Genomic DNA, 20,172 nt, shown 5'->3' on the forward strand with positions numbered 1-20,172 from the left:
TTTCCAGACTTTTTTCAGACATTTTTCAGATTTTTTTTTTTTTACAGACATTTTTTCAGACTTTTGTTTTCCAACATTTTTCAAACTTTTTTTTCAGACATTTTTACCAGACATTTTTCAATCTTCCTTTTTCAGACTTTTTTTCCAGACATTTTTCAGACATTTTTCAGACTTTTTTTTTATGGACATTTTTTCAGACTTTTTTTTCAGACATTTTTTCCAGACATTTTTCAGACTTTGTTTCAGACATTGTTTTTTACGGAAATTTTTTCAGACTTCTTTTTTCCAACATTTTTCAAACTTTTCTTTTTGGCATTTTTCAGAGTCTTACTGAGTCATCAGTAAAGGGGGTTTTATTTTGAATTTACTGAGCGGAAGTCCTATATTTTCCTGTTACTCTCTCAGTCTTGACAGCTGGTGGCGGAGGGAGAGCAGGCGGAGGAAAAAGCAGCGGTGGTGGTGGTTCACCTTCTGAAACAAACAGGAAGCAAAGCCGAGCTCCTCCTGGTCCACCTCTCCATGGTTCACCTGCGCAGAGACACCTGAGAGACACACAGCTGGACTGACAGTGGGTCGTCTGTCACACAGACTTTCTGGACGTCAAACTACTCTGCCGTGAAGACTGAACAGCAGTATTAACTTTCAGCTGCTTGGTCAACCCGGTACTCTCTTCCACGACCCCACAGCAGACAGTCACTAAAGGTAAGACCACTTGTTCTCTTAATTGATACATTGTAGCAGAGTGACGACCTCGCGCCGAACTCCCTTCATTAATGTATCAATTAAATGTTGCAATTGCTTATAAGACTAATTAACGTCACCCTGCCTCGGAGAGAATAACTTAATAACTTCTGTATAGCATTTTTAATTCGACATTTATCCAGCAAACTATTTCATCAACCATTTTTAGTTGAAATTAATTTGGTTTAATTGTTTATCTGCCATGAAAAAAAGCAAATGAATTGTGTAACGACTTCAGTTTTATGAGTTGCAATGTTATGCAAATCAAGTGTTATATATGCCGAATATACCAGGAAACCCTGAGGATATGTTAAGGATTCAAAATAGTTAAGAAAGCTGTTGACTTCAGCCGCAAACAGAGAAAACAATACAGTTAGTTAATGAGTTTGTTCAGTGGTTCCTCCATAGGAGAACAGAACAGAGCGGTTCAACCTCTCAACCAAACTCCTTGTATGTTAACTGTGTTTTTGAGTTTTTGGATAGGAGTGTGTGTTATATTTGACTACTTTGACAACAATGACAAAAAGCACATTTAGCTGTTTTATTCAGCTTATTCGTCACAGGTCTTATAGCCTCTAAACTTGGACTTTGCTGTTAACTAACAAGCCAAGTCTGTGTAATTTCATATTATGTGTCCTCTAAAAGGTTTTCATGTGACAGACTCCTACCTCTCTTTTTGCTTTTTGCTCATTTTTTCTGAATTGAAGTGAAATCTTTTCAACTATTATTTGTCTCATTCTGATCTTCTTCAGTGACCCCTGACCCCTGGTTCCCAAGTCAGGGAACACAGATCGATAAAACCAAAAGTAAGCCTAGTCTAAGGGATCATTGGGAGGCACTATATGCTACTCTAAGCTGTGTCACTGATGACTTATGTGACTGTTTTGTTGTTGAGAAATGGTCAACAGAACCAAATAAAGAGGATATGAAACCTTGCAGAATGATTCATACAGTCAGCTTTTCTGCCATATTAACCTTTTGGTTTTATTTCATTCAGAGACAGAAGTCTGCACAGAGTAAATATCTTTGGTGGAGTTTAGCTGCTACGTTAGGTCACAAGATCCTCCTGATGTCGTGGAACTAAAGCTGATTCATAAAAACCTTCATGGATTAATTTGACTTGGTGACTGTCCCAACTAGTCATTTCATCTTTATATGTTATACCTGAAAGAAGCCCGTGGGTGACTTGACAGTTAAGCTACTTCTTTAGAAATGTCGTAATTTGGATTCAGGTTTTGGCATGTCTCAGCAGTCCTCTTTCTCAGGAAACGTATTGGATCAGTGCCAGCTGCATGGCACGTTTAGCACCTGTATGCATGGAAATTGTGACCGCGACTGATTTTATGTGTGCTCGCTAAGTTGTTTGTGTTTGGCAAGTGACAATCCTTACACATCCTCGGGCTGGGTTTTCCTAAAAGGGGCCCTCTGCTCACGATAAATGGATTTATGAATTACAGTTTAGTTTGAGCTCAATCTGTGTCAGTAGGTCTGTGGTGGTAATGTCGGACAACATGAGGACGATGTAACAAATGCAGGTTTTCTGACAGGTGTGTGTGTGTGTGTGTGTGTGTGTGTGTGTGTGTGTGTATGTGTATACCTGGGTGCCCTCATGTGAGCTTACAGTATGTTCAGCAGCACCTGACTAGCCTGAGGGCAAAATGGTGTATAGAGTGAAAAATGTTTCAGCCTTTAGATATTTTGCTACACCATTTCATTACGTACTTCTTTTAAGGTTAACCATGTCTCGTGGACAGGTGGGTCTATTACATGCTTTGGCCGGATATCAGGTTGCCATCTGTATTAGGACATTGCAGAAGATGTTGCAAATTGATGAGCAGCAGTACTGCTTTATAGCAATATTGGGTTTCTATTGTATTTATAGGATTTAACTCTCCAAATTAACCAAAAACATCTGGTTATTTTATCTATAAACAAACAGTTTAATTTTCAGAGATCATGATCTAAATGTACATTACATTCAGTACCATGACATAGGACTTTATCTGTATCACCCAGGACTTTATCCGTATCATCCACCCCTAACCTAACATCTTCCACGTGGCTATGTCGCATGAGACTCAATCTGATATTTCACGTTTGATTGTTTATAAACCTAAAACAAACACACCTAACATTTAGGGTAACGTGTGTAGGATTTAATGACATCTAGTGGTGTGGTTGCAGATTGCAACCAACTGAGTACTCCTCCGCTCACTCCTCCCGTTCCAAGACTGCGATAACGTGAGCCACCAAGTGCCATCCTTACCATAATAACTCTACTTTAGGAGCAACGGATGTCAGACCGTGGCTGGCGGTAGCACTGTTTTACACTCTGTGGCTCACATTACCACAGTTTCACAAGCATGTCGGAGAACTACAGTGGCCTTAAGGTAACGTAAAAACGTGAAAGGCTCTCTCTGGAGGCAGTGCTACTGTAGAAACATGGTGGACTCCATGACCCGCTCCCTATGTATATATGAAGGGCTCATTCTAAGCTAACAAGAACACAACGATTCTTAGTTTCAGGTGATTATACACTAACGAAAACATAGTTATGAATATTATATTCCATTTCAGCTGATAGATCCCTGAAATGTTACACACTCTTCCTTTTAAAGGTTGACTATTCAGTAGTCAAATCTTCTCTGCCACAGTGATGAAAGCATTTAAAGGCATCTTGACAGCAGTTCACACACATTTCCAGCTGTGCTGTTGTCCCACACAGTTGATTTCTCCAACCTGAATAGATGCTTGCAGAGACAGAATCTTAGAGCCACACAGCATGTTACAAAAGGAGAGAAGCATTTCCTGAGAGAATTAGCCAATATTTGCTGTTAATTGTTGTACTGACACAGCACTACCACTCTCTGAAATAAGGTCACCCAGGCGGATGCGTTCGACTATGTTATTTTGATCAGGCACTGGTCCTGGCTGTCCTTTGTTGGGCGGGGTCTGCTGTAAGGCCCCCTCTGAGGTAAAGTTAGAGAACACTGATAAGACCAACTGACGTCACTCCACAGACACCAGCCAACAATGCAGCTATTTACTCCAAGCCAGATTTAGTCCCAAAGCAGGCCTCTCCCGAGAAACTGGGTTCAAATGAAAGCAGAATTCTAAATAAGTGTCCCACAAAAACAAGAAAGAAGTTTCGCAACTGCGGTGATGTCCATATCCTGTATCGTCAGCCTTACAAAGTTGAACAGTCACTGTAAAGTGAGGTCATTTTCTGATTAATGTTGTGGTTTAGGATTGAGCAACTTGAACGATAGATTCAGGGTGTTTGGGGCTGAATTGACAGAGAAAGGGAAAGGTGGTGTCTGTGGGACTAACAGCATGGTGAAATTATGAGGTAAAGCTTAGACTTAGAGCAAGGAGCCCTGTGGCTAATACAGCTTTACATACTGCAGTGTGTTCGGTGTCAGTAATCAGAACAATAATACATTATGTTGGTGTAGCATGTATCATTGTACATCAAAACAGCAAGGTGGAACGGCATGTTGCGGCAGAGTCAAACTAAATGTACAGTGCACTCTGTCACTATTTGGACAGTGATATAACTTTCATAGTTTTGGCTCTACTCCACTATGTTGGATTTCAAATGAAACAACAACTATGAGGAGAAAACGCTGACTTTCAACTTTTAAGGGCGTTCACATCACATTCATACTGGGTGAACCTTGTGGGAAAGCTCTAAGTCAACACTTTAATCCATCCATCTTCAACCGCTTATCCGGGATCGGGTCGCGGGGGCAACAGCTCCAGCTTTTGTTAGCAAAATTCAGTAAACATTGTTGTGTCCACTCACTCCTATTATTGACTCGTTTAATTTGGAATATATTTGATTGACATGAGTTGTATTCAATCGTCGTTGGGGTTAAGGGAGGACCTACTTACCTTAACGTCATCATCATTGATATAGACATGGGAATTTGTGTATTTGATTGTCTGACTGCACTCTTTGTGGGATGCGCTACATTTTATCTTTGGTTATTCGATGCTGATATGAAGCTTTATATGCTCGTGATGTGTTTTCTATTGGGCATGTAATGGTTTAACACAGGTTTCTGGCAAGGTTGGGATTTGGCCTGTTTTTTTATTGAATTTGGCAGGTTTTAAGATGTGATTGGGCTGGAAACTGTCAATCTGGTCTGGCAACACTAGCTGGTGTATACTTTCTTGCACTGCGCTGGTGTTGCAACGGTTCAACATGCCCACAGATCGGTTTATATTATGTTTTTTTGGGTCATGGTTTCAGTTTGGTTTGTTTTGCTCATTAGGGAGAGCAAAAACAACCGTATCCAATGTGTTTGAACTCCAAAATATATAAATAGTAGGGCTGTCAATCGATTAAAATATTTAATCATGATTCATCGCATGATTGTCCATAGTTAATCACGATTAATCGCACATTTTGTATCTGTTCAAAATGTACCTTAAAGGGACATTTGTCAAGTATTTAATACTCTTATCAGCATGGGAGTGGGCAAATATGCAAACATATGTATATATTTATTATTGGAAATCAATTAACAACACAAAACGATGACAAATATTTTCTCACAGGTACTGCATTTAGCATAAAAAATATGCTGAAATCATAACATGGCAAACTCAAGCCCAAAAGGCACATTTTACAGCGCTGTTCTAGTCTTCCGACCACTCAAAGCGCTTTACACTACATTTCAGCATTCACCCATTCACAAACTGATGGCACAGCCTTCAGGAGCAACTTGGGGTTAAGTATCTGGCTCAAGGACACTTTGACATGTGACCGGAGGAGCTGGGGATTGAACCACCGATCTTCCGATTGGTGGACGAACTGCTCTACCCTCTGAGCCACAGCCGCCCCAAACAGCTGGCAACAACAGCTGTGAGTGTGTCAGTGTGCTGACTTGACTCTGACTTGTCCCAAACTGCATGTGATTATCATAAAGGGGAGACTCGTGGGTACCCATAGAACCCATTTCCATTCACATATCTGGAGGTCAGAGGTCAAGGGACCCCTTTGAAAATGGCCATGACTGTTTTTCCTCACCAAAAATTAGCGCTAGTTTGACATGGTTGGTGCCTTAGGTTTTCTAGTTTCATATGATGCCAGTATCTTCACTCTAGTATTAAAACTGAGCCCGATACAACCTCCGGAAGATCGATTGCGTTAATGCATTAAAGAAATTGGTGGCATTAAAACAAATTTGCGTTAATGCGTTATTGTCATGTTAACTTTGACAGCCCTAATATGAAGCCATTAGACTGATTTTATACATGAAATAATGCAGGCTACTTAATAGTTAAGTAGGCCTATGTTCAGATAATTGCCTCTTCTATGTCTCTGGCACCTCACCAAATAATTAGCAGGCCTGTCTTTAATAGTGGTGCAACAGTTCAAGATCCCACGGTTCGGTTTGAACTTGTTGTTATTGAACAGTTCATTATTTTACCTTTCGGTTTTGCATCCCTCCCCGCACTGCATATAAACCTAAAGATACTAAAACAGTACTAAGACAGAATGCTCAGGGTTTAAATCCAAGTGCAGGATAAGAAAACAAACCAGAAAAGGTGGATTTTGAAGGCTTAATATGGAGAATAATTGGTAGCAATGCGTGCACAGTGTGTCAGACAGGCTCTATGTGTATTATGAGCCAGTGGTCCGGACCTTGACCAGCTGTTTTGTAGTATGCTCCCTACCTTTTGAGTTTCTGTCTCACTGATTGCCGGCTGTGTTTGGAGCTCTGAAAGGCAGCATTATTGAGCTGCATAGAGACCGAGCAGAGGAGTAGCATTAGAGAAAACGCTGTGTCTTTCAATGAACACATTCATATGAAACGCCTACATATTTCATATGAAAAGAGAGACCCACTTTTGCAACCTGAATTGTATATTCTATTATCAGTGTCTTTGTTTGCAGTGAAGCACCTGTGTGTGTCGCAACTGTTACTTATTATTTGTACTCCTATCTCCATTATCTTATTTTTCTATCTCTCTCTCACTCTCACTTTCTCTCACACTCATTCACACTTCCTGCTGTTATACTTTTAAAGTAATCACCCCTCATTACAGTGAAAGGCTTGCGTAACATCCTCTCAAAGAGTAGTATGAAAGCGAGTCAGCTGATGTGTTTTCTTTTTCGTGTGTGTGTGTTTTTGTGCAAGCTGGCTTTCACAATTTGTCTGCCAGCTTGCATGATAACAATTCTCTTTTTCGAGCCCCACAAACTCATCTGCTACCAGTGCTCGCCATAGGAAAGGCAACGTTTAGTGTTCACTTAAGCTGAGTGCAAACTGTAGCTCACTGCCTATTATAGAACTATACATAGAGTGGAAATTGCCGTAGAAAGAAATGTGACTGACTGTGAGATGAGAGCAGCCGGCTGGAATTCTTCACTTTGCTGCACAGCAGGCCGAGACCTGCCAAGGAATGCAGGGAAGACAGCAGGAGAGGGAAAGAGAGACGTAACGAGCAGAGAGAGAGAGAAATGCCAGAGAAGGTACAGTGAAATAAAAGAGAGGGAGATCTTAAATGAGATGTTTGAGGTGATATAAAGCAGTCTACACAGTCACATTATAAACTAATGGCTCCCTTTAATTCATTCTCAGTGAGCGCACAGAGCTGAAACACATTACATTTGACTATAAAAAGATGCATTTGATGCAGATATGGTCAGAGACACATTTACTCTACAGTGTGCAGTAAATGCTACAAACCAGCTCAGGGCTTGAAAGCATCCTCAGCAGTCACTAGGGGTGGGAAAAGAAAAATCAATTCACCTATGCATCGCGACTTTTGAAATTGATTTTTAATGCCTGAATCGATATTTTTGCTTCATTTGAGTCCATATAGAGGTAGAAGGAAGTCACCGCTTTTATTGTTTTATTGAGTAACGTGACGTCATATCTGTTCCGTATCCGTCAACCGAAACAAGAAAATAGAAATTGGCACTTTGGGTTTCACACATTGCCAGGAAAAGCTGCATGCTAACTCTGTCATGGATTGGAAACGTTATCGTATTGCGGTAACGTGCGGTCAAGCCAGCCGTCACTCGCATCTCCGTGGTCAAATCGGCCGACGCTACAACTGTAGAGCACCCATATATTGACATTTATGTTAAATGCATTCCATCGGCCCCGATGGAGCTGACCACGGATGTATAAAGAGAACGCAGCTGACGGGAGAGCTAGCATCGGACTTGGCGAATCGGACTTGTATCGAATCGGGAGATAGGTGTGCATCCCAGCCCTAGCAGTCACCAGTGGCAAGTTAATCTTGTTGTTGTACAGGCAAACTCGCTTTCTGCTCTCCATTTGTGAATGAAATTTGAAGAGAACAGACTCTCCAGTTACCAAATGGAAACAACATCCGAGCATCTTCGATCACTTATGCATGCAGGAAGTGCAGACTCCCTCAACATGAGGGACACAGACTCGTGTTGCTGTTGTGGCATATTTGTCTTGAAAATTCGCTGATAAATAGCATTGCATTCGGCAGCTCTTCTGTCACAAAATCCAACCCCATAGAAGACAAACTACAAAAAGGACTAGATAGTTTACATGTTGGTGTCTTCTTGCGTTAAAAAAGTTTCTGTCCAGCTGTCGACTCACAGTCGTAGCCCATTATTCTTAATTGAGCAAGTCAGACAGTGAAGTGACAGTGAGTCAGTGAGCCAACATTGCACATGATCAAATATCAGCATGTGATACAAGGTGCAATGTCCAGTTAAAACAATACACTCATCCATCCAGGCAGGAGAAGAAACATGTAATTTGATTACATGTAGTTAATTATACATTAAGACAACTGCTGACTTTAGTAAAACAATTACTGACATGTGTACTTTGCTAACTTTCCTGCAAAAAGAAGTTTGATGATATTGGGACTGTATACACATCTGTATCATATAAAAGAAAATCATTTAAATGACTGTATTTTTATTGGTTAGTAGAATTAAAACAGTGTGAATCCTAGCTCTTTTATAATCAGGCTTCAGTTCATTTTATACACACTATTCACAGGCTGTATATTATTAGGGTCTATATTTGCAGCACATCTAATGAGAGGAGGGTCTGTTATCACATTTCATATTGCTGCTATCTATAGCTCGGCCTGGGATGCTGATTTATAATATTGAATTTTGTCATATGATACTATATATTGTCTGGGATTTTTGTCATGGTAACAACTAAATTGTTGTCTGTCTGGTCCTAAATCTGATTACCTTTTATATAGAAGGGAATCATTTAAGTTCCCCCGAATGAGCAAAGATTTTGGGGGTATAATAAGGGTATGAAGGCAGGCAACATGATTAATTAGCTTAGTGTTTTGGGTAATGATGTGTGACGCAAAGATGGTTAACCTTTGCTTAGAGAAAAGCATCAGCATGTGTGACAATTTCCTGTTAAAGACTGGTTTGAGGTAAAACCTTTGTTGAAACCACAGTGGAAACTGAATGCACACAAATCAGTAAAGATCAACAAATATTTATATTCTCTTAATGCATAAGAATAAATGCAAAATTCATTGCAAATATAATTTACTTCAGGCCACTGACATCTGAAAATTAGAAAATAGACAATTTAAACACACAATAGATGTTCTAAATAATGTATTTTAATTGTTTTTATACAGATACAGGTTTACATATTCAAATAAACACTAAAAATGTGTGTGTAGTTTTGTTAATCTGTATCCGAGCCATGAGAAGAAGAAGTCATAACACTTTGAGTTAGAGAAAAAAAAAGTTTTAGTGATTTGTTCAATCATATCAAACAAAAACTTTAGAACAAAAGAAGCAGGCGTCTGTGGTACGACACCTGTGGTTGCCGTGGTAGCTCGTCGTATCCTCGCAGATACAGCAGCTTTAACCGCGGCAGCCTTAGATGCATAGATAACGTCGAGTTATGCTGCCACCCTCGGGGGGGCTCCAGCCTCCACTCTGTAACCTGAGAGGGCAAAACCTCAGCTTCACATCTCTATGGCAACGCTTTCTCACAGCGCAGGGCGCTGTCTGCAACTGCTGCTGCTGCTGCTGATGATGCACACACACGCTGTCCCACACACATTCTGTTGAGAGCACGCGACGAGCCTTGTGATATCTTAATATGCATATAGCCCTATGGTTACATGTGAATGTTGCGTACATAACGGAGGTGTCACATGCTGCCATCTTTCCAACATTCCTCCACCCACATATGCACACATAACTGCTTACATTTTTATTCATATAAACATGTTGTAAGTGTCTGTTTAGGGACTGCACCAGATGCCTGGGATGGGATACAGTATATAGAGCATTTGGCATAATAACTATACATTAATTATACTCTCTGCAATTAAATTGTCACACAAGGTATGGAAACATTTTAAATGTGGAACTGAGGTAGAGCTGCAACAATTAATTTATTAGTCATTTTTTTGAGGAAAATATTTCAAATATTTAATTGCGATTAATTGCATGATTGTCCATAGTTAATCACAATTAATCGCACATTTTGTATCTATTCAAAATGTAAGGTAGTTAAGGGAGATTTGTCAAGTATTTAATACTCTTATCTACATGGGAGTGGGCAAATATGCTTGCTTTATGCAAATGAATGTATATATTTATTATTGGAAATCAATTAACAACACAAAACAATGACAAATATTGTCCAGAAATCCTCACAGGTACTGCATTTAGCATAAAAAAATACGCTCGTTACCGCATTAACTTTGAGAGCCCTAAAAAAAGAAGTCTAAATTCTCTGATTCCAGCTTCTTAAATGTGAATATTTTCTGGTTTCTTTACTCCTCTATGACAGTAAACTGAATATCTTTGAGTCGTGGACAAAACAAGGCATTTGAGGACGTCTTCTTGGGCTTTGGGAAACACTGATCGACATTTTTCACCATTTTCTGACATTTTATAGACCAAACAATTAATCGAGAAAATAATTGAAAATGAATCATTAGTTTCAGCCCTAAACTGGACAGCATTCAGTCTTCCTTGTCTTTCCCATATTTGTTTTTATTTGGCTTGTTTAGTGCAGAATAAATTGCAGCGGTGTGTCGTCCAACTTCATGCTCTCCTCATGATGTCATTGTGTCATTAAGTCCACAAGTCTGGACACTGTTAACTCTCTCATCTCTCTTTCTTCTGTTGTCCCTTCCTCCTGTAAAACTATATGACATCTGACCGATATCAGCCAACGACATCATTGTGTGTCTGTCTGGGTTGTAATTACGGTGTGACAGCTTTGTCTTTGGTTGTGTGCGTGCGTGTGTGTGTGTCTTCTGAGTGATCAGCGGGGCTCTACCCCCGGCTGAGGCGGACCTTTGCTCAGTCAGGCTGCAGCCGGAAGGTAACTGATTTACAGCGTCCGAAGGGAACCTTTGAGAATACACACACACAGACGCACTCACACTCCACCTACCTAAGGGCAGCCTCACAATAGCACCTAAAAATAGAGATTGAAGCAAGTGCTAAATAAAGGGAGACAAGGGGAAAGGCCACATGGGTAGACAGACACCTCACAATGATGCATTGACTGAAAGACTTCATATGAAATACTTTGATGAGAGCGAAACCTGTCTGTGTGTGTGTGTGTGTGTTTCTCATGTTTCTCTGGGTTGTAGACATCCCACTGTGCTAATGAGTGGGTGGGTATTGTTTTTAGACATGGACAGACAGTGCTCTTTTGTTTACGGTGAGGCACTGATGACGCATGGTCAAATGTAAGGGCCCTTCAGACCACACTTGGTTTGGGGAGTGAGTGTACTGGTGCATTCCTTTCGCATGTTTTGAGCTCATTACCTCCTAAATCGTCATTGTTCGACATTTTCCAGAGACTTAAAACTTACTGGAGAGCTATCACAGTGATCATATGTCTCATATGTTTTTTAGCAGATTGTTGACATCTTGTGCTTGACAGAAGTAGATATCAATTTATTCCATTTCATCATCCTTGTATTGTGTCTACCTCTTGTATATCCAGGCTGTATTTGCTTATGTTCAGGCACCGGGGTTAAATCATTCAACTTATTCTTATACAACGGTTCGTGTGATATCTTACGAAAAAGTTATTCCTCCTTTTTCATTTGTATTCTTACGAATGTCCATCAACATGTGTCTATTTCTGCTCGTTAAATTTATACAGTCTTTTCAACGTGAACTTCCATCTTCACAGGAAACAACTTGGTTAGGTTTAGGCAACAAAACTACTTAGTTAGGTTAAGGAAAAGATCGTGGTTTTGCTTAAAATAATGGCCATGTCGCTGTGAAAATGTCCGTGCATGGAATGATCAGATGAGATGAAGATGCTTTCCTCACTTCCGTTTCTCTTCTCGTGCACTGATTTGTTTAAGCTAAACAGCCAATCGGAGTGATTTCTATCACCGAACATGCTGAGTCGGCCGGAAAAACCTCAGACACTGGCAGACTAGAGCCGACGGTGCGGGACACACTGGAAAAACTAGGCAGACGGACGCTCAACAACCGCCCCAAACTGTCACACGGCCAACCATCGGCTTGGTGTGTCAGGGCCTTTAAGTACGACTTATGGTTTCACATGAGACATAAACGCCGGTCACCTGGGCGACCCACCCATCCACCTCGACCTCCTTCCTACGAAGCTTTCGCTACTCTATGTATTTTCTGGTTCATGATTACGTGAATTACAAACAATTTAATTTGTGGTCGGATATGCACAAATTACAGTGCATTGCATTTCGTAGGTATAACTATTAACAGTGTATGAGAGAAGCCTGAGTCATTGCTAGGTACAGTAAGTCTCAGGACAAGGAGCGCCCTTCAGGAGGTTTATTATGCAACCCTTCAGGGCCCGACAAACCACCTGTTTAAACGAGCTCCCAGCTGCCCTTTACGGTCTGAAGGTTGGAAGGAAATTAAGGCTTTTTATGAGACCGGTAAGGAGAGAAAGCATGCTCTGACCCACATGACCAATGCAATGAGAAATAGAGGGAATATTGGCAGACGAGGTGAGGGAGAGAGAGAGAGGCTTTTTAGGATTGTGCATTCCTCACATTCCTGCAGCAGAGGATGGGTGGAGGGGAGGAAGGGTGTGTGGTTATGTGGGGAGTGGGGACAGAGAAAGTCATATCAAAGTGAGATCCTCACTGTGGTGTTTGTACAATGATAAGAGTGACAGCAATTTGGGGGGAGGCTCTGAGAAAACCTTTTTTTCTCTCTTTGTGTGTGTGTGTGGTCAGTTAGTCAGTTAGAGCAGAGTTTATGTACCTCATTCCTTTTGCGTAAGAAACCACACTAGATACTTGAAGCCAGCGTCACTATCCACTACCCTGTGCATTGTGCTGTGCATTGTTTTCTCAGTGCTATTATCCCTCAGAAATAACCTCAATTCAGTGAATGGACGTAGTTGCTTTCAAACTTGGTGCAGTGGTCATCCCTCGCTGCCTAGAGGTTGCACTGAAAATGTACTAAAATGAAACTTATAGCAAAAAATAAACAACTTTTTTTTTAAAACATGACTACAAAGAACATTTTGTTGCACATTAATGGACTGCTACAAGAATGGCGTACAAAAAGCCAATGGGATTTTTCCATTGGCTTTTTGATTACTGCAGAAAATAAGCTCTGTGGCAAAACAAACGTTTGATACTTACGAGTTTTGTTCTGTAAGATAATCTTCACAAATGAACATCACTTTTATGATTTTTGAAGCGTGAATGCAATCACCAGAAAAGCTAACACTAGGCTATAAACTTACTACACCACAGTCGCATGAGCGCGAGTATACACAGTGAGGCTGTAAAGGAGGACGTGTCGGCGTTATGACGTTTAGTAGTCTCATTTAGCCACTTGTTAGCAACCGCCTTTTTTAAGACACATAAAAGCTCCAAAATTCACGAGCGGGATATTGATTGATGTATTTTATATCGTAGAACAAAACGCTAAAATCGCAGACCTTATTTCAGGCATCTAACTAAAAACCCATTAAAAAAAAAACATTGACTTCCAGACGAGGTAACCAGAAGTGCTAAAATGCTAACTCTTTTCCAGGTTTTAGGACTCATTCCTGCAGCGCTCTGTATCTCGCAAATAAAGAACGGACCAGAAATGTCTGTATACAGTATAAATAAACAGTATAAATGCATTATAAGATGCTCTTACAAACTCACATAGTCTCCAGAGGTACTAATAATGTCTCATAGAATGTGTTCTCTTGTGTTAGGCTCACCTCTAATGGAGGAAATCCTTTTTAGTCACAAATCTTTTTTTGTTTTGAAATAAAGACTGATTAAAAGAAGCTATAGTAGCTTCTAGCTATAGTTTTCCCAATTGTAGCTTTTCATTTGAAGGTTTTAAAATAGGCTTGTGTAGGAACTAGTGTTATATTGAAGTATCAATATCAATACATAATATTTGAAATGGTTTCAAAACTCATTTTCAGCAGTATCGATACACAGGTACCAGCTGCGCTTTTCTGCTCTCTCTTCTCTACAACATCGAGTTGACACCTACACTATATTTATCTTTTAATAAAAAGCAAAAATGTTAAAACCTCAATTTTTCCCCGTGGTATCGAAAATGGTATTGAATATCAATATTTTTCTAGGTATTGTTTTGAAGTTGGCAGTATCATGACAACATTAGTAGGATTGTAATCTTTGTCCTAGTTTAACATTAGCTTTTCACCGATATGAGCTGCATTTATGCTTTTTGTAAATTGTTATGTCAAGATAATCTCATATAGCAGATATATGAATGCATTAAACTGATTCAGATGCACTTCTTTAAAGGTCAGTAGACCTTATCAAGTTCGGATCTTACGAGCTATTTTCATGTGTTCTTGCTGGGGATTTAAGTAATTGCCCATTAATGTGAAATTAAGGCTTAAAGAGAAGAATACTGTAGTTGGACATTTGGATTTTCATGATCCTGATAAAGGACAGAAGTAATGGTGAGCAATAAACCCAAACTTCAGGCTTACAAGAAATCCATTTAGAGCTCTGACAGGGACGTCACGGTCATGTTTTACAATCTATTATTAAATCACAGATTATTTTCGGCATCAGCCGAAAAACCCATTGACGTTAGAGTGCAGTTGTTTCCAGAGGAGCGTGGCGGAGCTAACTTTGGGGTTGGCCCTCCAGCAAAAACGTCATCACTGAACCACTCCATAGTGAATCCTCTGTCTGCCTTGCTCGACTTCTTTCAATTTCTCCTAAAATCACTGTAACACACACACATTTGCTGTGGATCATGTGATGCTTTGAGCTGAATCCAATAGCGGAGTTAAACATTGACTGTCTCTGGCCTGAGATTTTATCATTGTGTGTTAAACAGCGTACTTCCTGGAGCTGGTCATCCCACATTCAGTTACTATAGTTGTGTGTGGAGACACAAAATCATTTCTAATGCCCAAAAGTCTCACTTCTTTCTATTAATTTATCTTCAAACCCGCTGTAAGGGTATAAATATCACTGTTACTTTACATAAAACATCTCCGACTCACACACACTCACCACAGTTGTTTTTTTGAACCTCTCTGTGTCACACCCTGGTAAACAAGATAGAGCATCTTAACCACCGGGGGAAAACAGGAAGATTACTGTGTGCGTTGCGTGTCACCGTGCATTGCGTCACTGTGTATTTTTGTACACAGTATATTTGTTTACAGTATCGCTCAGTTCACATCTTGGTGTCCGTAGTTGCAGCTCTTTGAACTGTAGGCAGATGGTACTGATGGAGAGGCCTACTGTATGGACTGCCCTGGGCACTTACACACATACAGAGGTCATGTCCTTCGTTTTTAAGCTTTCATATTTGGATTTTGGGTTTTGAGATGCCCGATGCACCCAGACCCATACTTGAATGACGTGACAATGACTCTACAACATGATGTTTTCACTAATCCTGTCACAGTCATAGACTGTATAAGTGGACGTAGTCACTTGACGTCACCCATTGGTTGGTGGACTTCCATTGAGAAGCTTCGAGTTCGGCATTTTGGCCGTTGCAATCTTGTTTTTCTGCAACCAGAAATGACACGAGAGGGTGGAGCTACGTACAACAAATTTTTGTTTTGGGTGGCAATTAATTTTCTATTGATCAACTAATGGATTAATCGACTAATCATTTCAGATCTAGCTGTTATTACTATACTGAAAGGGGAAAGTTTAAACCTGAGTTTAACCTTGAATTAATTCTATCTACAATTAATATCAAGTGAAATATTAAAATAAGGAAAGCATACAAATTGACAGATAAATAGTCATTATTCTGATTGCTCTGGTTAAACACAAAGTTAATACATTAACTATAAATTCTGCTGGATGCTCATAATAGTTTGACTTCCACTTGCTGGGATTTCCTTTTGTCACTTTGGATTATATCTGTAAGACTTTTCTAAAAAGGATTCAACACCTTGTAGATGTGACTCAGACTTGGTGTGACTGATGTTTTCTTTCACTCACTGAAAAATAACATGTTTTTACTCTGCTTTTCAGGCTACAGTGAATATGTCAATATCAGTGGTTGTTACATGCAATACTTTTATTTAGTTTGCTTGTTTGAACTGAATGGCCTCAAATGGAAACGGTGAATCATACATTATTGTTTTCAACGCATGGTGTTCATTCATCCAATTATGTTGCTCCGATACGTCTGCTTGTTGTTTCAGAGTTGACTGTTCTTAGTTTTCCAGAATTAAAAAAATGTCTGCCAGATGAATATTCTTGTAGAGGCAATATGCTTTCTCAGTGATTTTCTAAAATGATCTGACCTAGAGTGGAAAGGAAATGATTAGGTATCATAGAAAAGGGAGGCGGAGGGAATAGATGGTAAGAGAAGAGGGACGGGATCAGAAGGGGCACTCTGCGCTCTGTACTTTCTGTGTCTTATCTCGAATGACGGGGCAGCTGGGGCCTCTGTGTGTGTGTGTGTGTGTGTGTGTGTGGACAGTTTACATCAGGTGATGCAGACTTGTGTGTTCAGTGCATATAATCTATCTCGTTCTATTTCCATGCTCTGCGTTCACTTTTCACCGTTTCCCATTCATTTATTATTTTAAACTTGTTCTTTAGCTGTTCCAACTTCTTCTTACATGCAATGAGAACCAGCCATGTCTCCTAAATATTATGTTCCCATACAACTAAACTGCGCTCTCAATTACGTTTGGAGGGAAACCTATTTTGTCGCGGATTACATTTGTCTTTTACGTATCAGAAATACCTTTGTAAGTCTGCGAACAGCCTACAGTAAGTGACGTAGTACAACGAACGACGTGCAGAGCAGGTAACGCAGTATATCAAGTGATTGTGAATGAAAATACATTGAATTTAAAAGTAGTTTTGTAGCATTTTGGTTTTGTTTCAATTTCGTAGCCATTTAAAGCCAAACCATGATGTTTTTTTGACTAAACCTAACCAAGTAGTTTTGTTCTGTTTTTGTTTTGTTTCAATGTTAATCGCATATTTAAAACTTTCTCAAACTGTGACCATAATCTGAGAATCAAAACGTATTTTGGTTATGCATTTTAGTTGTATGGGAACATCATTTTGTGGGAGACAGGAATGTATGAACACACATAAAGAAACAGCTCCCAGACATTTTGTGGTTTTCCCCTCCCCTAACAGTTAATTTTGTCCTCTCGTCCACCAGATGCAGTGTCCCAGCCGCTATCCAGACACCCCCAGCAAGGAGCAGAGGCACAGGAAATAAGAGACTTTAGGAAACAGCAGGTAAAACCTGTGTGTGAGCATGCTGTATCTTGTAATTTTCTTGACCTACTTCACCTGTGATGCTGCCGTGTGTTTGTGTATAAGTGGGAGAGGAGGAATGGAGCGCTGACTTGGCTGAAATCTGGGAGAGTAGGCCTCGTCCTGACAGGCGGAGAATGTGTAAGCCAGCCAGCATTTGTCAGACCACCTCAGTACACTCTCACTGCATCGTTTTGGATGCATTAGATCCTCCTAACTTGCTGAATTACTGCGGAACTTGTCTGGGCAGTACAACATAATAGGTCCTGTGTTATTGTTTTTCTCTCGTGTCACTACAGCTAGGCGAAAATTATTAGCATCTTTTTGCTTCATTACTTTTCTCTTGTACCTCTCTTGGCTCTGCACTTGTCATTTCCTGGTCACAAGTATTGCATCTTGTGCCGTCTTTAGCCAGACTTTGTTTATCTAAGTGTGTCCTTAGTGCAGGAAATCATGTGCAGTAGTGGCTAGAAGTGTATATATACACACTGTAGTTGCCCAGTGAGCTGATGAGCAGGCCCTTTTTTTAGAGCAGATGTGCTGATTGGATGAATGGAAAATGTAAAGTACTTAACTGTGGCACTCTCAGTACTACTGACCCAGTTTATCGCTCCAGCACTGGTTATCACAAGTGGAGCGTGTGAGTCTGCTGCTTATCAAGTACAGTATAGTTTGTTCGTTACAGTTTTTTCCTCTGTCGTCATTCACCACATGCTCTCCTGCCTCTTTGCCCTCGAGGCACACTAGAGCTGAAACAAGTAGTCAGTTATATTTATTAGTCCATTGAATGAAAATTAATCAATTTTGATTTGAATTGATCATTTTTTTTAAAGCAAAAATGCCATGTTCTCAAATGTGAATAGTTGCTGTTTTTTCCAGTCTTCTGTGTAGGGCTGCACGGTTATGGCCGAAATGATCATCCTGGTTATTTTGATCAATATTGAGATCACGATTATTCATCACAAGTATTCATTGATTTTAGGCACAAAATATCACTTTCATTTTGTGCTACATTCCCGCTAATGTACAAAGCTTTGCAGCAAAACACAGCGCATCTCCCAGAAGCAAAATTAAATTGTACCGAAACCTTTTACCTAAAATTAAATCAGCCGAGCGCTGCTTTCACTTCATTTTAAATGTCAATATCGCAGATCATGTTCATTAAATTGTGCGAAACCAAAATCGTGATCACAATTAATTGCACAAATAATGTGCAGCTCTACTTCTGTGACAGTAACCTGAAGACCTTTTTGAGTTTTAGACTGATGGTTAGACAAAACAAACTATTTGAACCTGTCAACTCAGGCTTTGGTAAGTTGTGATGACAATATTCTGACACCTTATAGGCCATTTGATTTAATCAATTAATCAGAAAATAATCAGTTAGTTGCAGCCCTAAGGCATATGTATGTAGACATACTGTACATAGGCATTTTTTATTGGTGCAAAAACAAAACAGCAGTGACTTTCCAAGTAGTACAACAATGATAAGAACAGTGGAGAAATATCCAAGAAAAGACTAAGAAAACAAGGTGATGCTCAGAGCTTGACATGAAACATAACAAAATGAAACAACAAACAAAACAAACAAAACAAAACCAAAAAAAAGGATGAAATTAATAGAGTATATAGATATTGAGAAGTGTCACCTATTGTAGTATGGAGGGGCCTGGCAGGGCTTGAGATCTGTCTATTAAGGTGTGTGGGGGCGCTGGTGTCACCGGCAGTAATGGGAGGTTATTTCCTGCTGTTCTTCACCACGATGTCATGTGTGCCAGCTGCAGGAACAGTAAGTAAACACTGTCTTCACTTCCTCCTCAGATGTAATGCTTTACAAATGTGGCAGTGCAGGTGCAGCGTTGACATCTATGAGCATAAAAAACACATTTCCTGCTGTCAATCAGTGCCGGTGGCGGCCAATAACCACCAATAATCAGTACCGAGGCCTCCCACCTGCGCTCCCTGTTGCTCTCCCCGCTTCCTACTCAAATGTGGAAAAATGGCTTGATCCAATTACTCCTGCTATGTTCTGTCTCCAGTGATCTTCCCACCGACACCGCCGCATTATCACCGCAGAGCAGAGGCAGTTTTAATGGCACTGCAAGATCATCACATAGCTTCTCATAAGACAAATGAGGAACGTCTGGGTTTTCCCAGAAATGATCGCTTGCTTTTAATATTAACATCAAGCAGTGTGTTGAAACCTTTTGACTCACACAATCCTAGGAAGCCCTGCCCTCGGGCTCATTCTTAGGAGTGTATTTGGGTGGCATTATCTTTATGGCACTGACCTCGCTGCCCGAGGTATTACAGACGTTGTGTATAATTAGACTGTTTTCAGCTGGACAATAGAGCATATACTGCAGTTAACTAATTATAGATGGCGAGGAAAGATAGGCAGTTTACGTGCATGCTGTGTGCTGTAACAAGAGATGTATTTGGCATTGATTCACATTGGCTTGTGCATGCGATATTAATAGTTAAACAGAAAGGGACGCGGTGGCAGGGCAGAGCGGCCCAGACAGATGGATGGATATATAAACTGGAGAGGCGGACATCAGCGTGTCATTTACCACAGCTTAGTGTTCCCAGCAACCCAGTCACCTCTATAGCGAGATGACAGCCGGAGCCAAGAAATGTCTCCCATTTCCAGTCTTGTTTGTGTGTGTCATTCAGTGCCAATGTGTGGCCCTTTGTTTATCAGGGAGATAAATGGTGGTT

General features: G+C 40.3%; 1 protein-coding gene across 2 annotated transcripts in view; it reads left to right on the forward strand.

Annotated features, from left to right (window-relative positions):
• The first annotated feature begins 403 nt into the window (after nucleotides 1-403).
• pik3cb (phosphatidylinositol-4,5-bisphosphate 3-kinase, catalytic subunit beta) overlaps nucleotides 404-20,172 on the forward strand; it is a 64,207-nt gene continuing 44,438 nt past the window's right edge. Inside the window, exons 1-2 of one of the 2 annotated variants that reach the window (XM_074641291.1) lie at nucleotides 404-702; nucleotides 17,354-17,433. The gene's annotated coding sequence lies outside the window, so the exon portion shown is untranslated. Of the gene's footprint in view, nucleotides 703-17,353; nucleotides 17,434-17,571; nucleotides 17,593-20,172 lie in introns of those variants that run through there. The other variant, XM_074641292.1, reaches the window with a different exon arrangement.

This window comes from Sebastes fasciatus, chromosome 7, assembly GCF_043250625.1.
Source record: "Sebastes fasciatus isolate fSebFas1 chromosome 7, fSebFas1.pri, whole genome shotgun sequence".
NCBI lineage: Eukaryota > Metazoa > Chordata > Actinopteri > Perciformes > Sebastidae > Sebastes > Sebastes fasciatus.